This window comes from Corapipo altera, unplaced genomic scaffold (genome assembly GCF_003945725.1).
Source record: "Corapipo altera isolate COAL_440 unplaced genomic scaffold, ASM394572v1 24b, whole genome shotgun sequence".
Taxonomy (NCBI): domain Eukaryota; kingdom Metazoa; phylum Chordata; class Aves; order Passeriformes; family Pipridae; genus Corapipo; species Corapipo altera.
This window is the reverse complement of record NW_020884888.1, coordinates 5361139-5378259: the sequence shown is the minus strand read 5'-3', so window position 1 is coordinate 5378259 and position 17121 is coordinate 5361139. Positions and strand designations below refer to the sequence as shown.

At 40.4% G+C, this 17121-nt stretch overlaps 1 long non-coding RNA gene across 3 annotated transcripts in view; it reads left to right on the top strand.

Moving 5' to 3' along the window:
* The first annotated feature begins 87 nt into the window (after positions 1-87).
* The window catches only part of LOC113947472, a 70885-nt gene continuing 53851 nt past the window's right edge, over positions 88-17121 (top strand). For all 3 annotated transcript variants that reach the window (XR_003527741.1, XR_003527740.1, XR_003527738.1), the window contains exons 1-2: positions 88-205; positions 2359-2494. This is a non-coding gene — a long non-coding RNA (uncharacterized LOC113947472). The remainder of the gene's footprint in view (positions 206-2358; positions 2495-17121) is intronic.

The window sequence follows — 17121 nt, the reverse complement described above, 5'->3', positions numbered from 1 at the left end:
GGGGCCGGGAGCGGGGCCGGGAGCGGCTCCCGCCGGCGCCGCCTGTCCGCGGCAGTGCCCGGGGTAAGCGGAGAGGGGAGCGAGGGAAGCTTGCGCTGACCCTGGAGCCCACCCGCCCGCCGTGAATAAATCCACGAGTAAAAATCTTGGGCTTTCAACGCCGCCCGCCAGGCAGCACTAATGGCGGTTTTGTAGCCCTGAGAAGGTAACTGGGATATTTTTTTTATTTTTTTTTTAGTGGACTTGTCCTCGAGGCTTGTGTGGGGAGGGAGGAGACAGGAAGGTTCTCGGGCACCTTTGAAAATCAGCGTTATAAAGGCACGATTTGCCTGACATTCAGGAGTTTCAAACACGGCTGAGTTTTTCACCTTGAAGTGTAATACACACCACTAAACGGGGCTTAAATAAAAGAGGGAGGGTGACTTCTTACACAGTGAAATAGTGATGGGACACGGAGGAAGAGTTTTACATTAGATATTAGGAAGAAATTCTTTACTGTAAGGGTGGTGAGGCAGTGGAACAAGTTGTCCAAAGAAGATGTGGATGCCCTATGCTTGGGAGTCTTCGTGGCCAGGTCAGATGACGCTTTGAGCAGCCTTGTTTAGTGGAAGGTGATCCAGCCCCTATGGTAGGGGAATTGGAACTAGATGCTCTTTAAGGTCACTTCCAATGCAAGCCACTCTGTGGTTCTGTGTTTTCATACTATGAACATCAGTTATGGAAGTATTAAAATGTTAGTCTGGGCCTTATGAATAGATTTACAACAGTGTAACGTAAGTTAGATGATTGCTGTCTTTATTTGCTACTAAATGATTGTAGTGCATCAGATGGAGCTTTACTGACATTTTTGTTTCCAAACGTGAATGTAGGAGACATATCAATGGCTTATTCTTATGCAATGGCACCCCTAAACCTGAGATTTAAGTGCAACTCAAAGGCCAAGAAAAAGTTGGCCAAGATACCTGGCTTGCTGAATTGTCTGAGAGTGAGGCAAAGAAAAAGAGGTGAAAGAGAAGTTGGGCAATTGCCATAAACTAGAAAGGGAGCACTAGTTTTGCATAAATATTTGCAGCAAAAGTCTGTAAGAGACACCTGCGAGAAAAGATTTTAATTCATGCCATTTTACTTTACATATTTATTCCTAATTAAACAAAGAAATTGTTTCAGCTTCTTAGTGAAAAGTTCCTCTGCAGGTGCTTGAAACAGATTCAGTTTCCAAGGAGCAAACTGATGATCTCTATTTCTGCCGGGAGCAAGCTGGTGCAAATCGTGATAGCAAATGGCAAATGTAGTGCCATTAACCAGAAGAGAGCTTCAGTTTGAACTTAGAGAGCAATCAAGTCACACCACTAAGCAAATGAAGGAGCTACAGGCCTTAGAAGAAACTAGTTCTTACGATGTGAGACTGGGCAAGTGCTTTGCCCAGGTTACAAAAGACACCTGTAATATCCGTCTTACTGGGTTTGCAGGCCATGAAAAGTTCAGAAAAAGCTCAGTTAGTAAAAGATTGAGAAAAACCATTGTAGTTCATTTGTCTAAATATCCCATTTTGAAAAAAAGTCAGAATAAGTGAATGTAAAGACTGGAGCTGGAGGAATTAGGTGTTTTCCTATCAAATAGCTTGTCCAGCCGAGCAGATCACAGCCTTTGAAAGGTACTGGGCTACCCAGATCTTGTAAAAGTCTGTGAGGTGCCCTTCTGAAAGAGGCCCAAGAAAAGCATGTCCAAGTACTATTGCTGATGTTTTTGTAGTAATGAAAAATTAAGGGAAACGCCCCAAATTCATGTTTTGGTCTTTAGGTGGAAAACGAAACAAAAATGAAAATGATCTGGGCACAAAAAACATGCTTATAAATTTGGGTAGAGCTGACAGTCACGAGTCATGACTTTTCAGATATGAAAAGTCATTCAGTTGTTGGAGAAATTGAAGGATATAAAATAGAAGCAGCAAATAAACTGCAAGAGCAACCCTAAAATTTTAGTTCTGGTCTGGCCAGCTAGAGAGCAGTAACAGAGGTTTGACTGTGAAGTGCACTGGCATGGTGACTCTAGTCGAGGAAAACTGTTAAATAGATATTGTAAAAATAAAATCCAAGGAGTAAACATGTAGGTAATAAATAGAAACTGCAAAATACCAGGTCTCTGAGAGCACCAATAGGCTTTAACTGCTCTAACCAGCCTCACATGGGGCCTCTGTCCACAACCCTGCCCATAGACCCAGAAGCGCCATTTCAGCTCCAGCTTAGGACTTCTGGTATGCCCCTAACTCCTAGAGAGACCTCAGACCTGGGTTATAGGTAGCTTGTGTTCTTTAGATATACTTTATTGCCTGTCTTCTGCTTTGTCTTTGTTTTCTAGGTTGATTTTGGACTTGTGTTGTAACCTAATTTCTTTCTCCTTTTGTTCCTGGCTGGAGAGCCTGTGTGATCTCTGGACCTAGTTCATCATTTTGCCTTCTCTGTGACTATTGGAGGGCCCTGTTACCAGACTACCAGTAAGTAGTGTGATCTGTGTGCTGCATTCAGATATGGGACTGTGCCTTGGTCAGCACAGGCACTGCCTGCACTGAGTCATCCTTGGCCTGTGGCTTTCCCTCCCTTAGGGGAGCAGCTGGCCCTTACTGCTTCCTGACACAAGGTAAATCCTTCCAACTCATTAAAATCAACTGGATTGTGGTTGATAATGTGCATTTATCCAAAAGTGAGATGACTGAGCAGGGGTATTTGACCTCTGAAATTTGACAAAGAAAGCTGGAAAGAAAAAATAAAAGGGTTGAAATAATAGTTGGCTTGGATTCCTATATGATAAATAACATTTAATAAGTTTCAGGGAAAACATCCTAAAATTTTATTCATCTAAGTTTCTCATGCAGGTGTGGGCTAGGTGAGGCAAATTGCAAGAAAGCAGTAAACTTTCACAGTTGTTTTTTTTAGTGAACTGTTTCCTGGCTCCAGGGATAGAAACCATAATGGCAACTAGATATAATGAGTAGGAACTCACTGAAGAGGAGGGATTTGTTGAGTCTTGTCTTGAAACTTTCTTAATGGGATGAAATTAGCAGAATTCCTTGAAACAGAAAGAACTCCCTGACAGTTTTGCCACATAACCCTCAAAACCAGCAAATACTCAACAAAGGGCAGGGTTGCTGCATAGCATGAAACTGTGGACCTGTTAGAAGTAGGACTAGAAAAAAAGCATAAAGGGGAATGAGAAACTCTTGTTCTAGAGCATTGCTAGAATTTTTTAAAGGAACAAAAAAGCCAAAATAGATGTAACGGATGGGAGTAGCATAAGCTGTTTTCTGAAGAACACTGAACCGCTTGGTAACCATCTGACCAAGTAACCCCTTCAGAGAAGAGAGAGTTATTGGAGGTTATTGAAAATCTATCAAGAAGCGTAAATGTTCACTATCCCTGATTACTCATTGCAGTTTGTTTAGCAAGAGCTGAAACAGGTAGGATAATAAAGAATACAGTGACATATGTCTCTGTATTTGTAGCATGGTATGATGATTGTGTTTCATAGTAGAAACATCCGGAACTGAAACATTAGTAATAATCTGTGATAAGGATATGGCAAAAAATCTGAAATTAAGCCCAAATAAACCGGAGCTACTTCAAAAAGAAGTTGTATTCTTTTGGTCTGTGGTCAAGGAGGAGGGAATTCCTGCTAGTGATGACAACATATACTATATAGGGATTACTAGTACTGTAAGAGTTCCCAGATGTGTGAAGTTTTACAGTTTTTAAAAATAGCTGCTTTTGTGCATGGAGGAGGAAATCCATTTGAATGTGACTTGACCCTGACATGGTTAAAAACAGCTGTGTTGGCCTCCTTGGGTTTCAAAACGGATTCTTGCATGCTTGAGCTTGGATGGTCTTGAAACAAACAAAAAGGCTTACAAGATCAATGGCTTATACAGAAAATCTGAGCTTCATAAAACCAGAAAAAAATGCGTCACTGAGTGTTGAGTAAGTCTAAGGAGTATTTTCACTTTTTAGGACTATAAGGAATCTCTATGACTTAAGACACTGTGTATTTGGCAGGTTGCTCAGAGAAGCTGTGGATCCCTCATCCCTGAAAGTGTTCAAGACCGGGTTGGATGGGACTATGGCAGGAGGGTTGGAACTCGGTAATCTTTACGGTCTCTTCCAACCCAAACCATTCTGTGAGATATGTTCTCTCCATCAGTTTTGGGAGGCAATCTCTTCAAATTACAGTCTGGGGCATGTGTTGTCTCTTTAGATCCCAAGTCAGATACAATACCTAAAGATTTCTGAGATTCATTGAGGCCATACAGTATTACCCACCTATGTAGCTATATGTACTAGAAATGCTCCTGAATGGATCAAAAGTGACTCTTGCCATTTAAGAGTAGAGTGAGTGAATTAGGTTTTCCAATTAAAGTTCACGCAAACACAGATATCCTGGGGATAAGCCTATAGTCACAGAATGGACAATTTCATGACCATAGGATAGAGCACTCCTAAGGAAAAATGGAAAATGTGTGTTGTTACCATTGAACTTACTACTTCACTAATGTAGTAATAAGATAGTTTTCTATAAAACTGAAGGATGATAAAGAAAGCCTAATCTCATATATAGCAGTCTTGGACTAGGACAAGAACTAGAGGGTACAGGGTTATTCAAGACTGTGTAGATGGTTGGCTCAGTCTGATGGAACTCTTGTATGACCATGATAAAAGGAATAAGCAGAAGAAAATGTGAAGTCTTAATACGTGTTCAAAATAATGATTTAGTGGAAATAGAAGAGAAATTAATAGGGAGTTTTGTCTGGGGAAACAGGAGTCATCATCATGGCTAGATTTGGGAAGGGCTTTACCCACATTTGTTACAAGTGCACTGGTGGCTAAAAAGGCCGATACGAGACAGGCACGTCTGGTTGCAAAAGGCACAGCAGAAAGACTCCACAGGTGGTATATTCTGCAAGGCACAATTCTTTCTGCGTTGTCTTTTCTCCTCGAGAGTCATCCAGCATGCTTTCTCAAAAGCATCAGCAGTGTTATAGATAGTGTGTCTTCAGACCTCCCAATTGGAGGCCAGAGTAGACCAATTATGTTGATCAATATGGCCAAGGCTGAGATGTTGTTTCAGGGAGTCCTTGTATCTTGTCTTCGGGGCTCCTCTCATGTGGCAGCTGGTGGCAAGTTCACCATAAAGCAAGATCTTAAGGAGATGGTAGTCCTTCATCCTGGAGACATGCCCTACCCAGTGCAGCTGTGTTCTCAGCAACATGGCCTCAATACTTGTGACTGCTGCTTGTTCTAGAACAAACGTGTTAGTCACATAATCTGACCAGTGGATGTTTAGGATTGTACGGAGACAGCGTTGATGGAAGCGTTCTAGGAGTCGCAGGTGGTGGCGGTAGATGACCCATGATTCAGATCCCTATAAGAGAGTAGACAGCACAATGGCTCTGTAAACACTGATCTTTGTACTTCTCTTCAAGTGTTTATTTTGCCAAACTCTTTTATGGAGTTTTCCGAAGGCACTATATGCCTTTGCTAACCTGTTGTCTATCTCTCCGTCAATCTTACCATCCGAGGAGATGAGGCTACCTAGGTAATTAAACTGCTGGACTGATTTGAGCTCTGATTGGCCAATGGTGATATGGGGATGATGGAAGACTTCCTGAGGTGCCAGTTGATAGAGAACTTCTGTCTTCTTTAAACTGACTTCCAGCCCAAAGAGCTCAGCAGTGTCTGCGAAGCAGGATGTGAAACGCTGCAGAGCTACTTCTGTGTGGGCAACAAGAGTGGCATCATCAGCATAAAGCAGCTCCTGGACAAGATGGCTTAAGGTTTTAGTATGGGCCTTCAGTTGCCTTAGGTTGAAAAGATACTGTCCTGGTCATTGAGGTCTGCTGTGGCCCTTTGGAGCATCATGTTGAAAAAGACTGTGAATAGGGTTGGACCGAGAACGCAGCACTGTTTCACACCATTAGTTATTAGAAAGGGCTCAGAAAGTGTGTTGCCATATCTGAGTTGGCCATGCTGATCCTCATGGAGTGAGATGATCATTTTGAGGAACTTGAGGGGACAACCTAAGTGTTCCAAAATCTGCCATAGACCTTTTCTACTCACAGTATCAAAAACCTTGGTGAGGTCGACAAAGGTTACATAGAGACCTTTGCTCTGTTGCCTACACTTCTCTTGCAGTTGTCTGAGAACAAATACCATGTCTGTGGTACTCCTGTTGGCTCTGAAACCGCACTGACTTTCAGGTAGAATTCCTTCTGCTATAGTGGGTATTAGTCTGTTCAAGAGTATTCTTGTCAGGATTTTGCCAGCAATGGAGAGCAGAGTGATACCATGGTAATTTGAACAGTCTGATTTAATTCCTTTCTTCTTATATAAGGTGATGATGACTGCATCACAAAGGTCTGATGGTAGTTCGCCTAGTTCCCAACAGCACACCACAAACTCGTGAAATTTAGCATGGAGTGCAAGGCCCCCATGTTTCCAGACTTTGGGTGGAATTCCATCAACCCCAGCTGCCTTGCCGATTTTCACCTGCTGTACGGCCTTAAGGGTTTCTCCTAAAGTGGGGGCAGTATCCAATTCATACTTTACCGGTTGTTGTGTGATGGACTGAATAGCTGAGTCTTGGACTACACGGCTAGTGCTGAAAAGAGTCTGAAAGTGTTCAGACCATCGATTCAGAATGGAGGCTTTATCTGTCAGAAGCGTTTGACCATCAGTGCTGAGTAGAGGACTTTGGGCTTGGTATGTAGGCCCATATGCTGTTTTCAGGGCTTTGTAGAATCCTCTGTGATCACCCGTATCTGTGCGTAATTGAGTTTTTTCAGATAGACTGATCCACCATTTGTTCTGGATGTCACGGAGTTTCTGTTGGAACTTGCTGCATGCAAGGTGAAAGGCTTTTTTTTTTTGCGTAACAGGATGGCAGTGCAAGGTGTGCTTGGTGGGCAGTTCTCTTCTTCCTCAACAATTCCTGGATTTCTTGATTGTTTTCATCGAACCAGTCCTTGTTCTTCTTGAGGGAGAACCCTACGGTTTCTTCAGAGGACTGCAGGATGCTATTTTTAATATGGTGCCAAAGTGTTTTAGGAGAAGTATCTGTAGAATCCATGGAATGGTTTTCGAGCCTAGTTTGAAGATTAGCCTGGAATTCGTTTCTCACTGTGGCTGATTGGAGATTGTTAACTTGGAGTCTCCTCCTTGGGATACTGCCCCTTTTAGGTTTGAATTTAAGATTGAGTTTAAGTTTACAGCGCACCAGTTGATGGCCTGTTTGGCATTCTGCACACGGGTGTGGTGGACATTGTGGACATCTCTCCGTCGCACCAAGACATAATCGATGAGGTGCCAATGCTTGGATCTGGGATGCATCCAGGTTGTCTTCAGACTATTTTTCTGCTGAAAGATAGTATTAGTGATGGTGAGCTGTTGCTCTGCACAGAATTCTAGCAGAAGTCGACCATTATCGTTGCAGTTTCCAACACCATGCTTGCCTAATATTCCTTTCTAGGCTTCAAAATTCTTTCCTGCTCTGGTGTTGAAATCACCCAGGATAATAATCTTATCATCTGCAAGCACCTTTTGGGTAAGGCGGTGCAGGTCGGTGTAAAATTTATCTTTTTCAGGAGGGTCAACTTGGAGAGTTGAGGCTTATATACTAAAGAGGACAATGTGTTGGTTGTTGTGGAGTGGAAGGCGTAGGGAGATAATGCAGTCAGAGTGATCTGTCGGCAGATTTTCGAGTTTAGGAACAATAGAGTTTTTAATCATGAAGCCCACTCCTGAGAGATGCTTTTTGGTTCTGGGTTTACCTGACCAAAAGAGTGTGTAATCGGTACCATGTTCTCTAAGGCTGCCTTCCTTGTGAAGGTGAAATTCACTGAGAGCAGCAATGTCGATGTTGAGACGTGACAGTTCATGGACAATTAGGGCAGATCGGTGCTCAGGACGTCCGCTATCCGCAGAATCGAGCATAGTTCTGATGTTCCAGCATGCGAGAGTTAATTTGGGTACACCTTTGGAGGCAGGTGTATGCCTTTGTCTTTTGATTCTCACGTGACTGCATTTGTAGAAGATATCGCTACAGGGCTTTGCAAATGTGGGTAAGGCCTTCAAGCCTGCGCAATGGATTTTTTAGGTGAGACGCAGTGTGCGTGGAACTGAACCCACCCTTTAATCCTAAGGTTCATCTGCCAGGGCCGAGCGAGCTTGGACGGTGGCAGCGAGGTCCTCAGGACATAGGTTTAATTAGAGTGACCTTCTCTTAGAAGGATTGTCTTACAGCTCCATTACGAGCTCCATTTGCCCAGGTTTAGAGTTGTCTTTCTCTTCTGTGTGCTCCGGGGCTCCCCCCTCCTCTCCCACAAGGGCTGTGCTGGCGAAGCTCCCCCTCTCTCTCCTTTCTGCACCTGGGGCTGGGCCACACCTGTGACAAGTGCCCACGTGCCAGGCTGGGGGAAACAGGAGTACAAATATTAAAACCTCCCATTTAAGCCCACTCAGATTTTCTTAGTGATGGGGTGGGGGGGAACCAAAGACCACTATAATAATGAGAGTTTATGACAAGCTACCAAACCAGGATGATCAGCTGCATGGGGCTTTTTGCTAGTGAATTGCAGAATGATGCCATGTAGAATCCGTCAAAGGGGGGCAGATATTCCATAAATACTTGAGTAGTAAGGACATGTATAATTTTCCATTCTGCATGAAAAATAAGAAACAGTAAGATAGCAGCTTTTTGAAATTGTTCTTCATTTACTGCAGGTGAAAGAAGGGCACAGAAAGGAAGAGAAAAGATCAGGTTACTCTGTTCTGAGAAGCACAGAGTGCATTATCTTCCCTCTAAAACTGGGAAGATAATGCACAAAATAGAAACAAGTTGCACAGGTAGCAGGAAATAATTGTCTGCATGCTCTAGCATTAAGAGGAAAGTCAAATTGCCATTCTGTGGAGAGGCAAATTTGGTTAGTTTGGACAAATAACACCTAGGAGGTGGATGTCATTAATGTGTTTTTTGTTATCAGTCTTCAATAAAATGACCATCTGCAAGAGGTAGCTAATTCAATGCATTCCAGTGAGAAAGAAATGGGAATCTCAGCATGGAATGAGGCACTTACAGTTTAGAGACAGTTAAGATAAGGTAGATACTGCCAAATTGGCTGAGCCCAAGGTACCTCCTCCCAGGGTAACTGCAGAATTACCTGCTGTAATCAACAGCCAGACCTGGGATGGGGTGATTACTTGTGGCGTTGTAGCATGTGAACTCTGTGTTGGCAACTGAAGTGAAATTTGTATTGATATTTGAAGTCATTTTGTCTTCTGCTGTTCTGTCACTGGAGAGTGACATAGCTTCCTGTCCTACAAAGTTATTCCAGTTTCCCACCTGTAATTAAATTCTATGAAGCTTGCTCTCCTGCCTCTAAAGATATACAGCTGCCACACCAGAGGATTTTAGACTGCAGGAGGTGAGGGTGTGCGTGCAGGGATGGCAAGGGTTTACGCAGGCTTTTGCTGTTTCTACCTGGGGAAGCAAAATAAAATAATTCTCACAGTGGGGGCAAAAAGGGATGTGGATATTCAAGTAAATTCTTGAGCCATTTTATGCAGCCTGTTTCCACCAACATGTTATTTTTCTGAGTTTACATGTGCATTGATTTAAATAAGGTATCTCTTGATAAGTTTGCTTCTAATAGTTGCTAGTCTAAATAATAGTTATTGAGTTATAGGCTTTACTTGGGCTGTTTGTTTAACTTGCATCCTTGAAAGCTAGGCAAAATGTCAGTGTCTGTAAATTCACTCCTGTACTAGGCTTAGGGCAATACAGTAATTCTAATTCTAGTCTGAAACTGCTGATCTGTTTAGTTAAAATCATATAAAATGTAGCAGTCATTAAAGTAGTCATTTTTTTTTTTTTTAGGCAGCGTTACCCACTATTGTTATGACCCACCCCTGAAGGCAAGAGAACTGAGGTTCTTGTTAATAGGTCCGTTGGGGTGGATTAGAGCGAAACGACACTGAATGACTGGGGGGTGTGTGTGTATATATATATATACACATACATATATATATACATATATATATATGTATATGGTTTATTTTAGCACAGTTTGGTTGTAATGGAGAGGAGGTATATAGCTGTTTCGGTTATTATGAGCTATAGTAATATAGCAATATAAAAGTATAAATATATCACTTAGGAAAGTATATAAGGAAAAGAAAGAAAGATAAATAAAGGATAAGATTAGATAGTGGAGAGGAAAGTTGTCACCACCCATGAACCCAGCGATGAGACCTGGTTGGTCAAAATGATAGTTGCAGTCTTGATCCATCAGGGGTTGGGGAAGCCCCAAAACACAGAATTCAATGGGTTCAATATATGTTCAGTTCAGGTGTGAATACCCAGGTACCTCTCCTGGGGGGAAGTTTTACACTGGGTGTTGCAACACTGTAGATAATGTGCAGTCCTGTGTTGATAGGCCCCAGAAATGAGTCTGGGACCACTTTGAGGGTCTTTGATTGTTTATGATCCCTTCTAAGATATAACAGCTGCCTCTCACTTCAGCATAGTTGAGCCAGTTATTCCTCATCAAAAGTGATGATTACCTTCAGGCCTATGTGTGAATGTCCTGGTACTTCCCTGGGGGGGGGGGGGGGGGCAGTTTGAATCCTGAGCCAGTAGTGTAAGGGAGAACATTGACATGATAAAAATCATTATCCCGCCTGTCAGGATTTGCTTCTTATAGGTCTTCTCCCTTGTCTGGCTCAAAATAAAGCTTGTTGCTTAAACAAAGGTTGGTTTGTTGTGGTCATTCTCCAGTGGTGAGTGTGCACCACTGCTGTCCTATGCAAATCAAAGGTTTTGTCATCACACAGAGAAAATCTTCTCCTCCCCTTCGGTTGAGGGGTGCAAACCTGACCTCAGCAAAGCACTCTGCTGCTTTTGCAAAAAGCGAATTGTTTGAGTCATTAACCATTAACATTTCCGTCTCTCACATCTATGGAAAGTAAATTAGATAAGTCTTGTTTTTGTGGTATTAAAAATGAGCAGTTTGGAGATATTTTTTCATAACAGAATCATACTTTCCTGGAGGTTTAAAAACTTTGAAAAAGATTTTTATTCTCTGCTAAACTATGAGATGTTTCGGTAACATTTTGGACAAAAATACAGGGATTGTGTGTATATATATGTGATGTAAAGAACCCTGTGCAGAGATGCTGAATAGATATATAGCATATATATGTATTTTGTATATACACACATAGGCATGCAACAAAGATCCTTTTAATACGGTTTTACTGATGAGGAGAACATAATTCCTTAAATACACATGTAGGGAAAAGACAGAGGTACTGTAGAAATACAGCAGTTACATACTGCTATATAAGGGTTATTTTGTGATGTATGTGTATGTATATGTGTGCACATGCATACTCACCTTTGTGTCTCAGTCCTGATGCCAATGGATTCATCACCTGAAGCTGATTCTGTTGGTCATCATCTGTTGTTGCACACACAAGTCAGAGGGTCTCCCAGAGATGATTCTGTTACCTGCAGAACAGTGGAGAATAGGCTACATGTGAATCCGGCAATCCCACCGTAGTCTGCAGTTACTGAATGTCTCCTTGTGCTTTGAGAGAAATGCTGAAACTGCTTTTTTGTCTTTGGCAGTACAAAGCATCTTTGTGGGTGATAAGGACCTTTTTTTGATTGCATGAACTAAAGATTAAATAGCTATTAATATAGTAATTACTGAGACACGAATCTAATGGTGTGGTTGTGAAAAGTGTCACAGAATATCTTAGAGTGAGAAGTGTCTATAATCACTCTTAGATGACTGAAGTACATGCTGCTGCTGATATTAGATGTGGTCTTGTCTCTTACACCCCAGCTTTCTCTTGCATACAGTTCTGTCCCATCCCCTATGCTGGCAAAAGTTTTCATGTAGCCGTGCTGTGAGCTGAATCTGTGTAGCCACCTGTGGGAATAGTAACCTGGGAGGAAAAAAAGAGGAGATCAGACCCTGACCTGACTCAAATTGCAGTTGTCATAATAATTGGACAAGGTGAATTTTATGTAGGCATGGCTGAGGACAAGGCAGGTATGCAGGACTTCCCACTTGGCAGCAGGCCACTTTTAGTTTCTGGATCCAGGGCTGAAGTGACAGCTCCAGGTGAGATCAGAAAATGTATTTTTTGTGTTACTCTAACTGGTGACACAGATAAAAACGTCACTCTGAAAACTGACTGCAGAAATGGTCATTCTCTCTTTCAGGATAAAATATAACTCAAATAAATATTTATCACTGACTGATGTGCCTGTTTTGCCTGGTTTGTCTTCTTGGCAGAATCAAGATCTAAACAAAAAAAAATCATTGCAAGTAATTTGTAACATACCCATCATACATAAAAATCAAACATACTACTTTTAAAGAGCTGCCTGAAGATCACTGCTAAGTGATAGTGCAGATTGTAGTAAATTAATTTCTCAGCAACGTGACTTAGATTTGAAGCATGCATGGATCAAAGCATGAGTGAAAGGTGACACTGAAAGCTGCTGAATTCTCAAGATCCCCAGGATTTTCACACCCCACTTTTCATGTGGTGGTGAAAAGACACAGCTAGCATGGGCTGGCATGTCCCATTCCTCTTTGAGTTTATGGAATGGCAAAAACGTTACCAGAACTATCTTAGTGCAAAGACAAGGATCTGAGAAACTGTGCTGCCTTGAAAGTCAAAGGTCAAGCTCTTGAGTCTTTTTCCAACCTTTTCTTGTGCATTGTCAACAATATTGTCCTCTGATGAGGAAACGAGGGGAGAGGTTGCAGTCTCCTTGTTATCATATTTGCTGATAACACAGGAAAGAAGTTTTACTCTTTCTCATTTAAGAGTACATAGTGATTTGAATTTTTGGTACTTTTACCTCATTTGTGATAGTTTCTGTTGTGTATTCCTCTTGTTATCCATGCTGATTTTCATACTTAGTCATCAAAGTCTGTTTGAAAACAGATGCAAAAGTCCTAATTCAGCTTCTGGCCCAGTTTAGACCGTTGTTGTTCTTTGTTCAAACTCACCAAATCTACCTTTATTAATTAATCAGTTAATTTTTTATTTTTGGCTCTGTTTTGCTGTACTGTGCTAGGAAAAAACTTGATAAGTTCCATTCAATTTCCATGTTGTTGTTGAGGTTAAATGACCCTCATAATCCTTGCTGCACTTTTTTTGCTCTTCACTTGTTGCTAGTAGCCTACTCGTGATGTTTCTTAATTGAATCAGATCTGGAGTCTGCTCTAGATGTCTGGAATTCAGTTTCCTAGATGTGCTACTATCTTTGACGTAAAGACATTCCAGTCTCTGAATTCCTTCATTTGGGGCCCCTGAAGTTTATGCTTATGACATTGATAATTCAGTTATGAAAACATTATTCCAGTTCTTTGATTTAATTTATACTGACTCAGCTTTCAATGTTAAACTATTTAAGTCTTCATTACATGGCAGAATAAAATTTAAATGATGCAAGTTTTTGTTAGCTCTGGCTATTTGCTATGCAGGTTTGTTGGCTGTAACATGCTTGCACCTATATCACTAGCTATTGTTACTATAGTTAGTTGTAATCTTTGTCAGGAAGTTTGCCTCCTGTCGCAATAGATATTGTCACAATATCCAATAGTATTTCTCTTTCCAATGATGTTGCAGTGATCATTATCCCAGTTTATATCTGACCATGGATCTTATAAACTTTCATCTTGATTCCAGCGGAAACTCTTTAAACATGGGCTTTTATAAAAAAAAGTGTGCCTTATAACTTGTTGCATATCCCAGTGCTGTCATCTTTAGAATTATCTTTCCTGAGTGGTATTTGTTCTTCCCTATCTATACTCCAGTTTTGAATTTTATGTTATCAAACTTCTGTTTTCTCCTTAACATTAATTTTCACATCCTATAAATGTAATTCAAGATCTTCCATTGTATTGAGAAAGCTCTTGAGAGTTGTTTACACATCAGAGTTGTTTCCTACTCTGTTGCTTATGTGGAGCAGACTCAGGCATGTCATCTTCTGTTACCTGATTGCTGTTCACAGTCTTAATTCTTTTTATTTACCATATGTTTTCCTGCTAGCGCAGGTATTTTTAACCCATGTCTGGATTCTTATTTACCCTATGTTTCGTCTTTCCACTTGTGTTTGGATATCTATAATTTTTCAGTTTAAAGCTGTTCTTATCTGTTGTGTCAGCTTTGATCCTAGGTAGCTATTCTCCCGGGCATTCAAGTCAAATTTACCTCTTGAAAAATGACTTCCTTCAATAAATGTACCTCAACAGGCAAATACTACAGAGACTTCTTACACCACTCATCATTTAGGTGTTGGTTAGTCTATTCTCTTATTAGTAATTTTACTCCTTCTCTGGTCACTTGATGTCCTTAAAGTTCACACAAATATCTACTTGTTTGCAAGTATTCCCTGAAACAGTTAGTCCTTGATATTTTTTTTTTTCCGATGGGAATTGAGCAGTATTGGTTTTGGGGGGTTGTAATTGTTTTTCAGCTTTCTTGTGATGTTTTCCAGTTCTGGGTTCACCTGCCACTTACACCTAACAGACATGATTCCATTTTGGATTTTTTGATCCCCTTTCATGAGCAGACTGTCAGTAACTAGTGAGGAGCTGTGATCACATAGACTTGCTTTTCCACATGATGCTGTGAATCTCCAGCCTTTTCTTATGAGTGCCATTTTTGTTTCTGTCTGGAACTCTGTCCCTTCTATTTTTTTTCAGTGTTTCTGTGTACTACCTTGGTTCTCCTTCAGTTTCCAATACCTGATACTCTTGTTGTCTTATTTCAGAGCTAGCATACATTTTCATCCTTCCTGCTACCCTTATTTTTTGCTTTTTTTTCTTCTCTGGGGCATCAAACCTCCCTCTCTATTCTGTTTCATCTTCAAAAGTTAGTCTAGTCCTTTGATTTCACCTTGTCTTTTTCTTTTGTGGGCAAATATGCTCAGCTAGCAGTTTTCCACCTTCTCTTGTTGTACCATACAACTGAAAGTTTCATAGAGAGGCTCCTCTCTTTCCCTCTGTTACAAAAGACAGGTTGACCCTAACATCATCAATTGAATTCTGAGCCTTTATGAGCCCATCGCATGTACATTTACCAGGTGTCCACTGAAGGATAATGGAGATCTCACTGTTTCATAACCTTGTATCCTTACCCTAGTACACTTCAGGGATAACCATCATCCTTTGTTGAAATCTAATTGCTTTTACCTTCTTGGAGTTGTGACCAGAAGACTTGGTCACTCATCTGGCACACACTCTTTTTTTTTTTTTAAACGTTTGTTTATTGAACTAATTGATTAGGTTGAATTGACCCCAACTTATTTACTGTTCTCAGAGATGACATAATCATTGTCCTGTATGTTACTAGTTGTACCTTGAAACTTCATAATGTCTCTTGGTAAAGATACTACATATTGTGTATGCTGTTGCACTATTAAATGAGGTTAGGGACAAGTTGTGTTGGTCTTGCTCTACAAGATTTTTTGTTTAATACATATATGACTACATGGTAGTTTATTTAAAAGCTCAAAACATATTGATAACTCGGAGCAAATGCATATTGCCTGTATGTGTTGCGGAGGGAAGTCTTTGAATACCAAAAGGAGGATGCTGTGGGTAAAGAACCTGATTAAAAAAAAAAGAAAAAAATGTGTTCAGGAAAGAATTGAAAGCATGGACATGAATAACAAATAATTTTTCTGTGTGTGTTCAAAAAGTAAGTGTTCTGGAGAACTGTAAGTCCAAGAGGTGATTAACTTATGAAAAAGGAGAAAATATAGCTGAAAAATTACACTTTTTTGTAATTCTTTTGAATGTATGTACATTTAAGAAGAACTGGGGGAGATTTTTCAAATGATAAAGCTTTTTGAGGAGGGAAAATGTTGGAGGATCTTTATCACATCTATTTCTTGATGTATCTTTCTCAAATCTAGTTATTGATGGATGAGGTCTCTGAGCAAATGGACCAAAAGGACAAGAAGAAATCTATAGACGCAGATGACATGCACTCAGGAGCTCTAAAGAAACTTGGAGATGAAACAGCTCAAACATTACTACATGCCAGTAAATTCAGTGTTAGATGAGCTAGAACAAACTTTTTTGAAGAATATCAGTATTATATGGACAAGTAGAAAACACCTCCTTGTGATAAGCCTTCATCTTCTGTTTAACAAAAAAAAAAAAAAATCAAGTCTGTCAGTGTTTTCTGGATTTAGTAAATGCATTTCCCAAAACAATATATCAAGGTTTCTTGCGAAAATCTAAGACTTAAGAGACCATGGGATAACAGGGAAGATTCTCATATGAACTAATAACGGATTATAAACTAGGATAAAGGAGGGCATGGGTAAAACATCTGTCACAGTGGAAGGAATTTGCCAACGTAGTCTACTATTCTGTGCTGCAATATGCTCGTTAGCATATTCATAAATGATCAGAAAAAGGAAGAATACTTAGGCAACAAAGTTTGCTGATGATACCATCTACTGATGATAAAGAGCTGCAAAGCAATCCAAGAATGCTATGATAAAACAGCTGATTAAATTCAATGTAGATTAATAGATAATAATGCCCTTGGTGGGGGGGAGGGGCAAGGAAAGAATGGTCCTAATTTTACATATTCTTGGATGGGTTGTGAGTTGACAATTACAACCCTAAATCTCATTCTAAATGGTAATAGATAGCCTTATGGAAAGAGGAGAGCGGTGCTGACTGGCAGTCAAAAATCAGATGGAATATTATGAATTATTGTGAAAGGAACAGAGAACAAATCAGAACCTCATTATACCACTTTGCGAATTCATCATGTACAATCATTGTGAATATAGTATGGAATGCTCGTTTTTCAAATTAAAAAGAATATTATCAAATGAGAAAAAGCATTTGAAAAGAAGAAAAAAGGAGATGGGGATGATGTAAGAATGAAGTAGCTGAGTTTCATTTTTGGACAGAAAATAAAAGAAAATAAAAAAATATGAACTTGTTTGCCCATATGATGTGGCTGAAGAGCCATTCTCCTCTTCTTCCTCTTCCTCTTCCTCTTCCTCTTCCTCTTCCTCTTCCTCTTC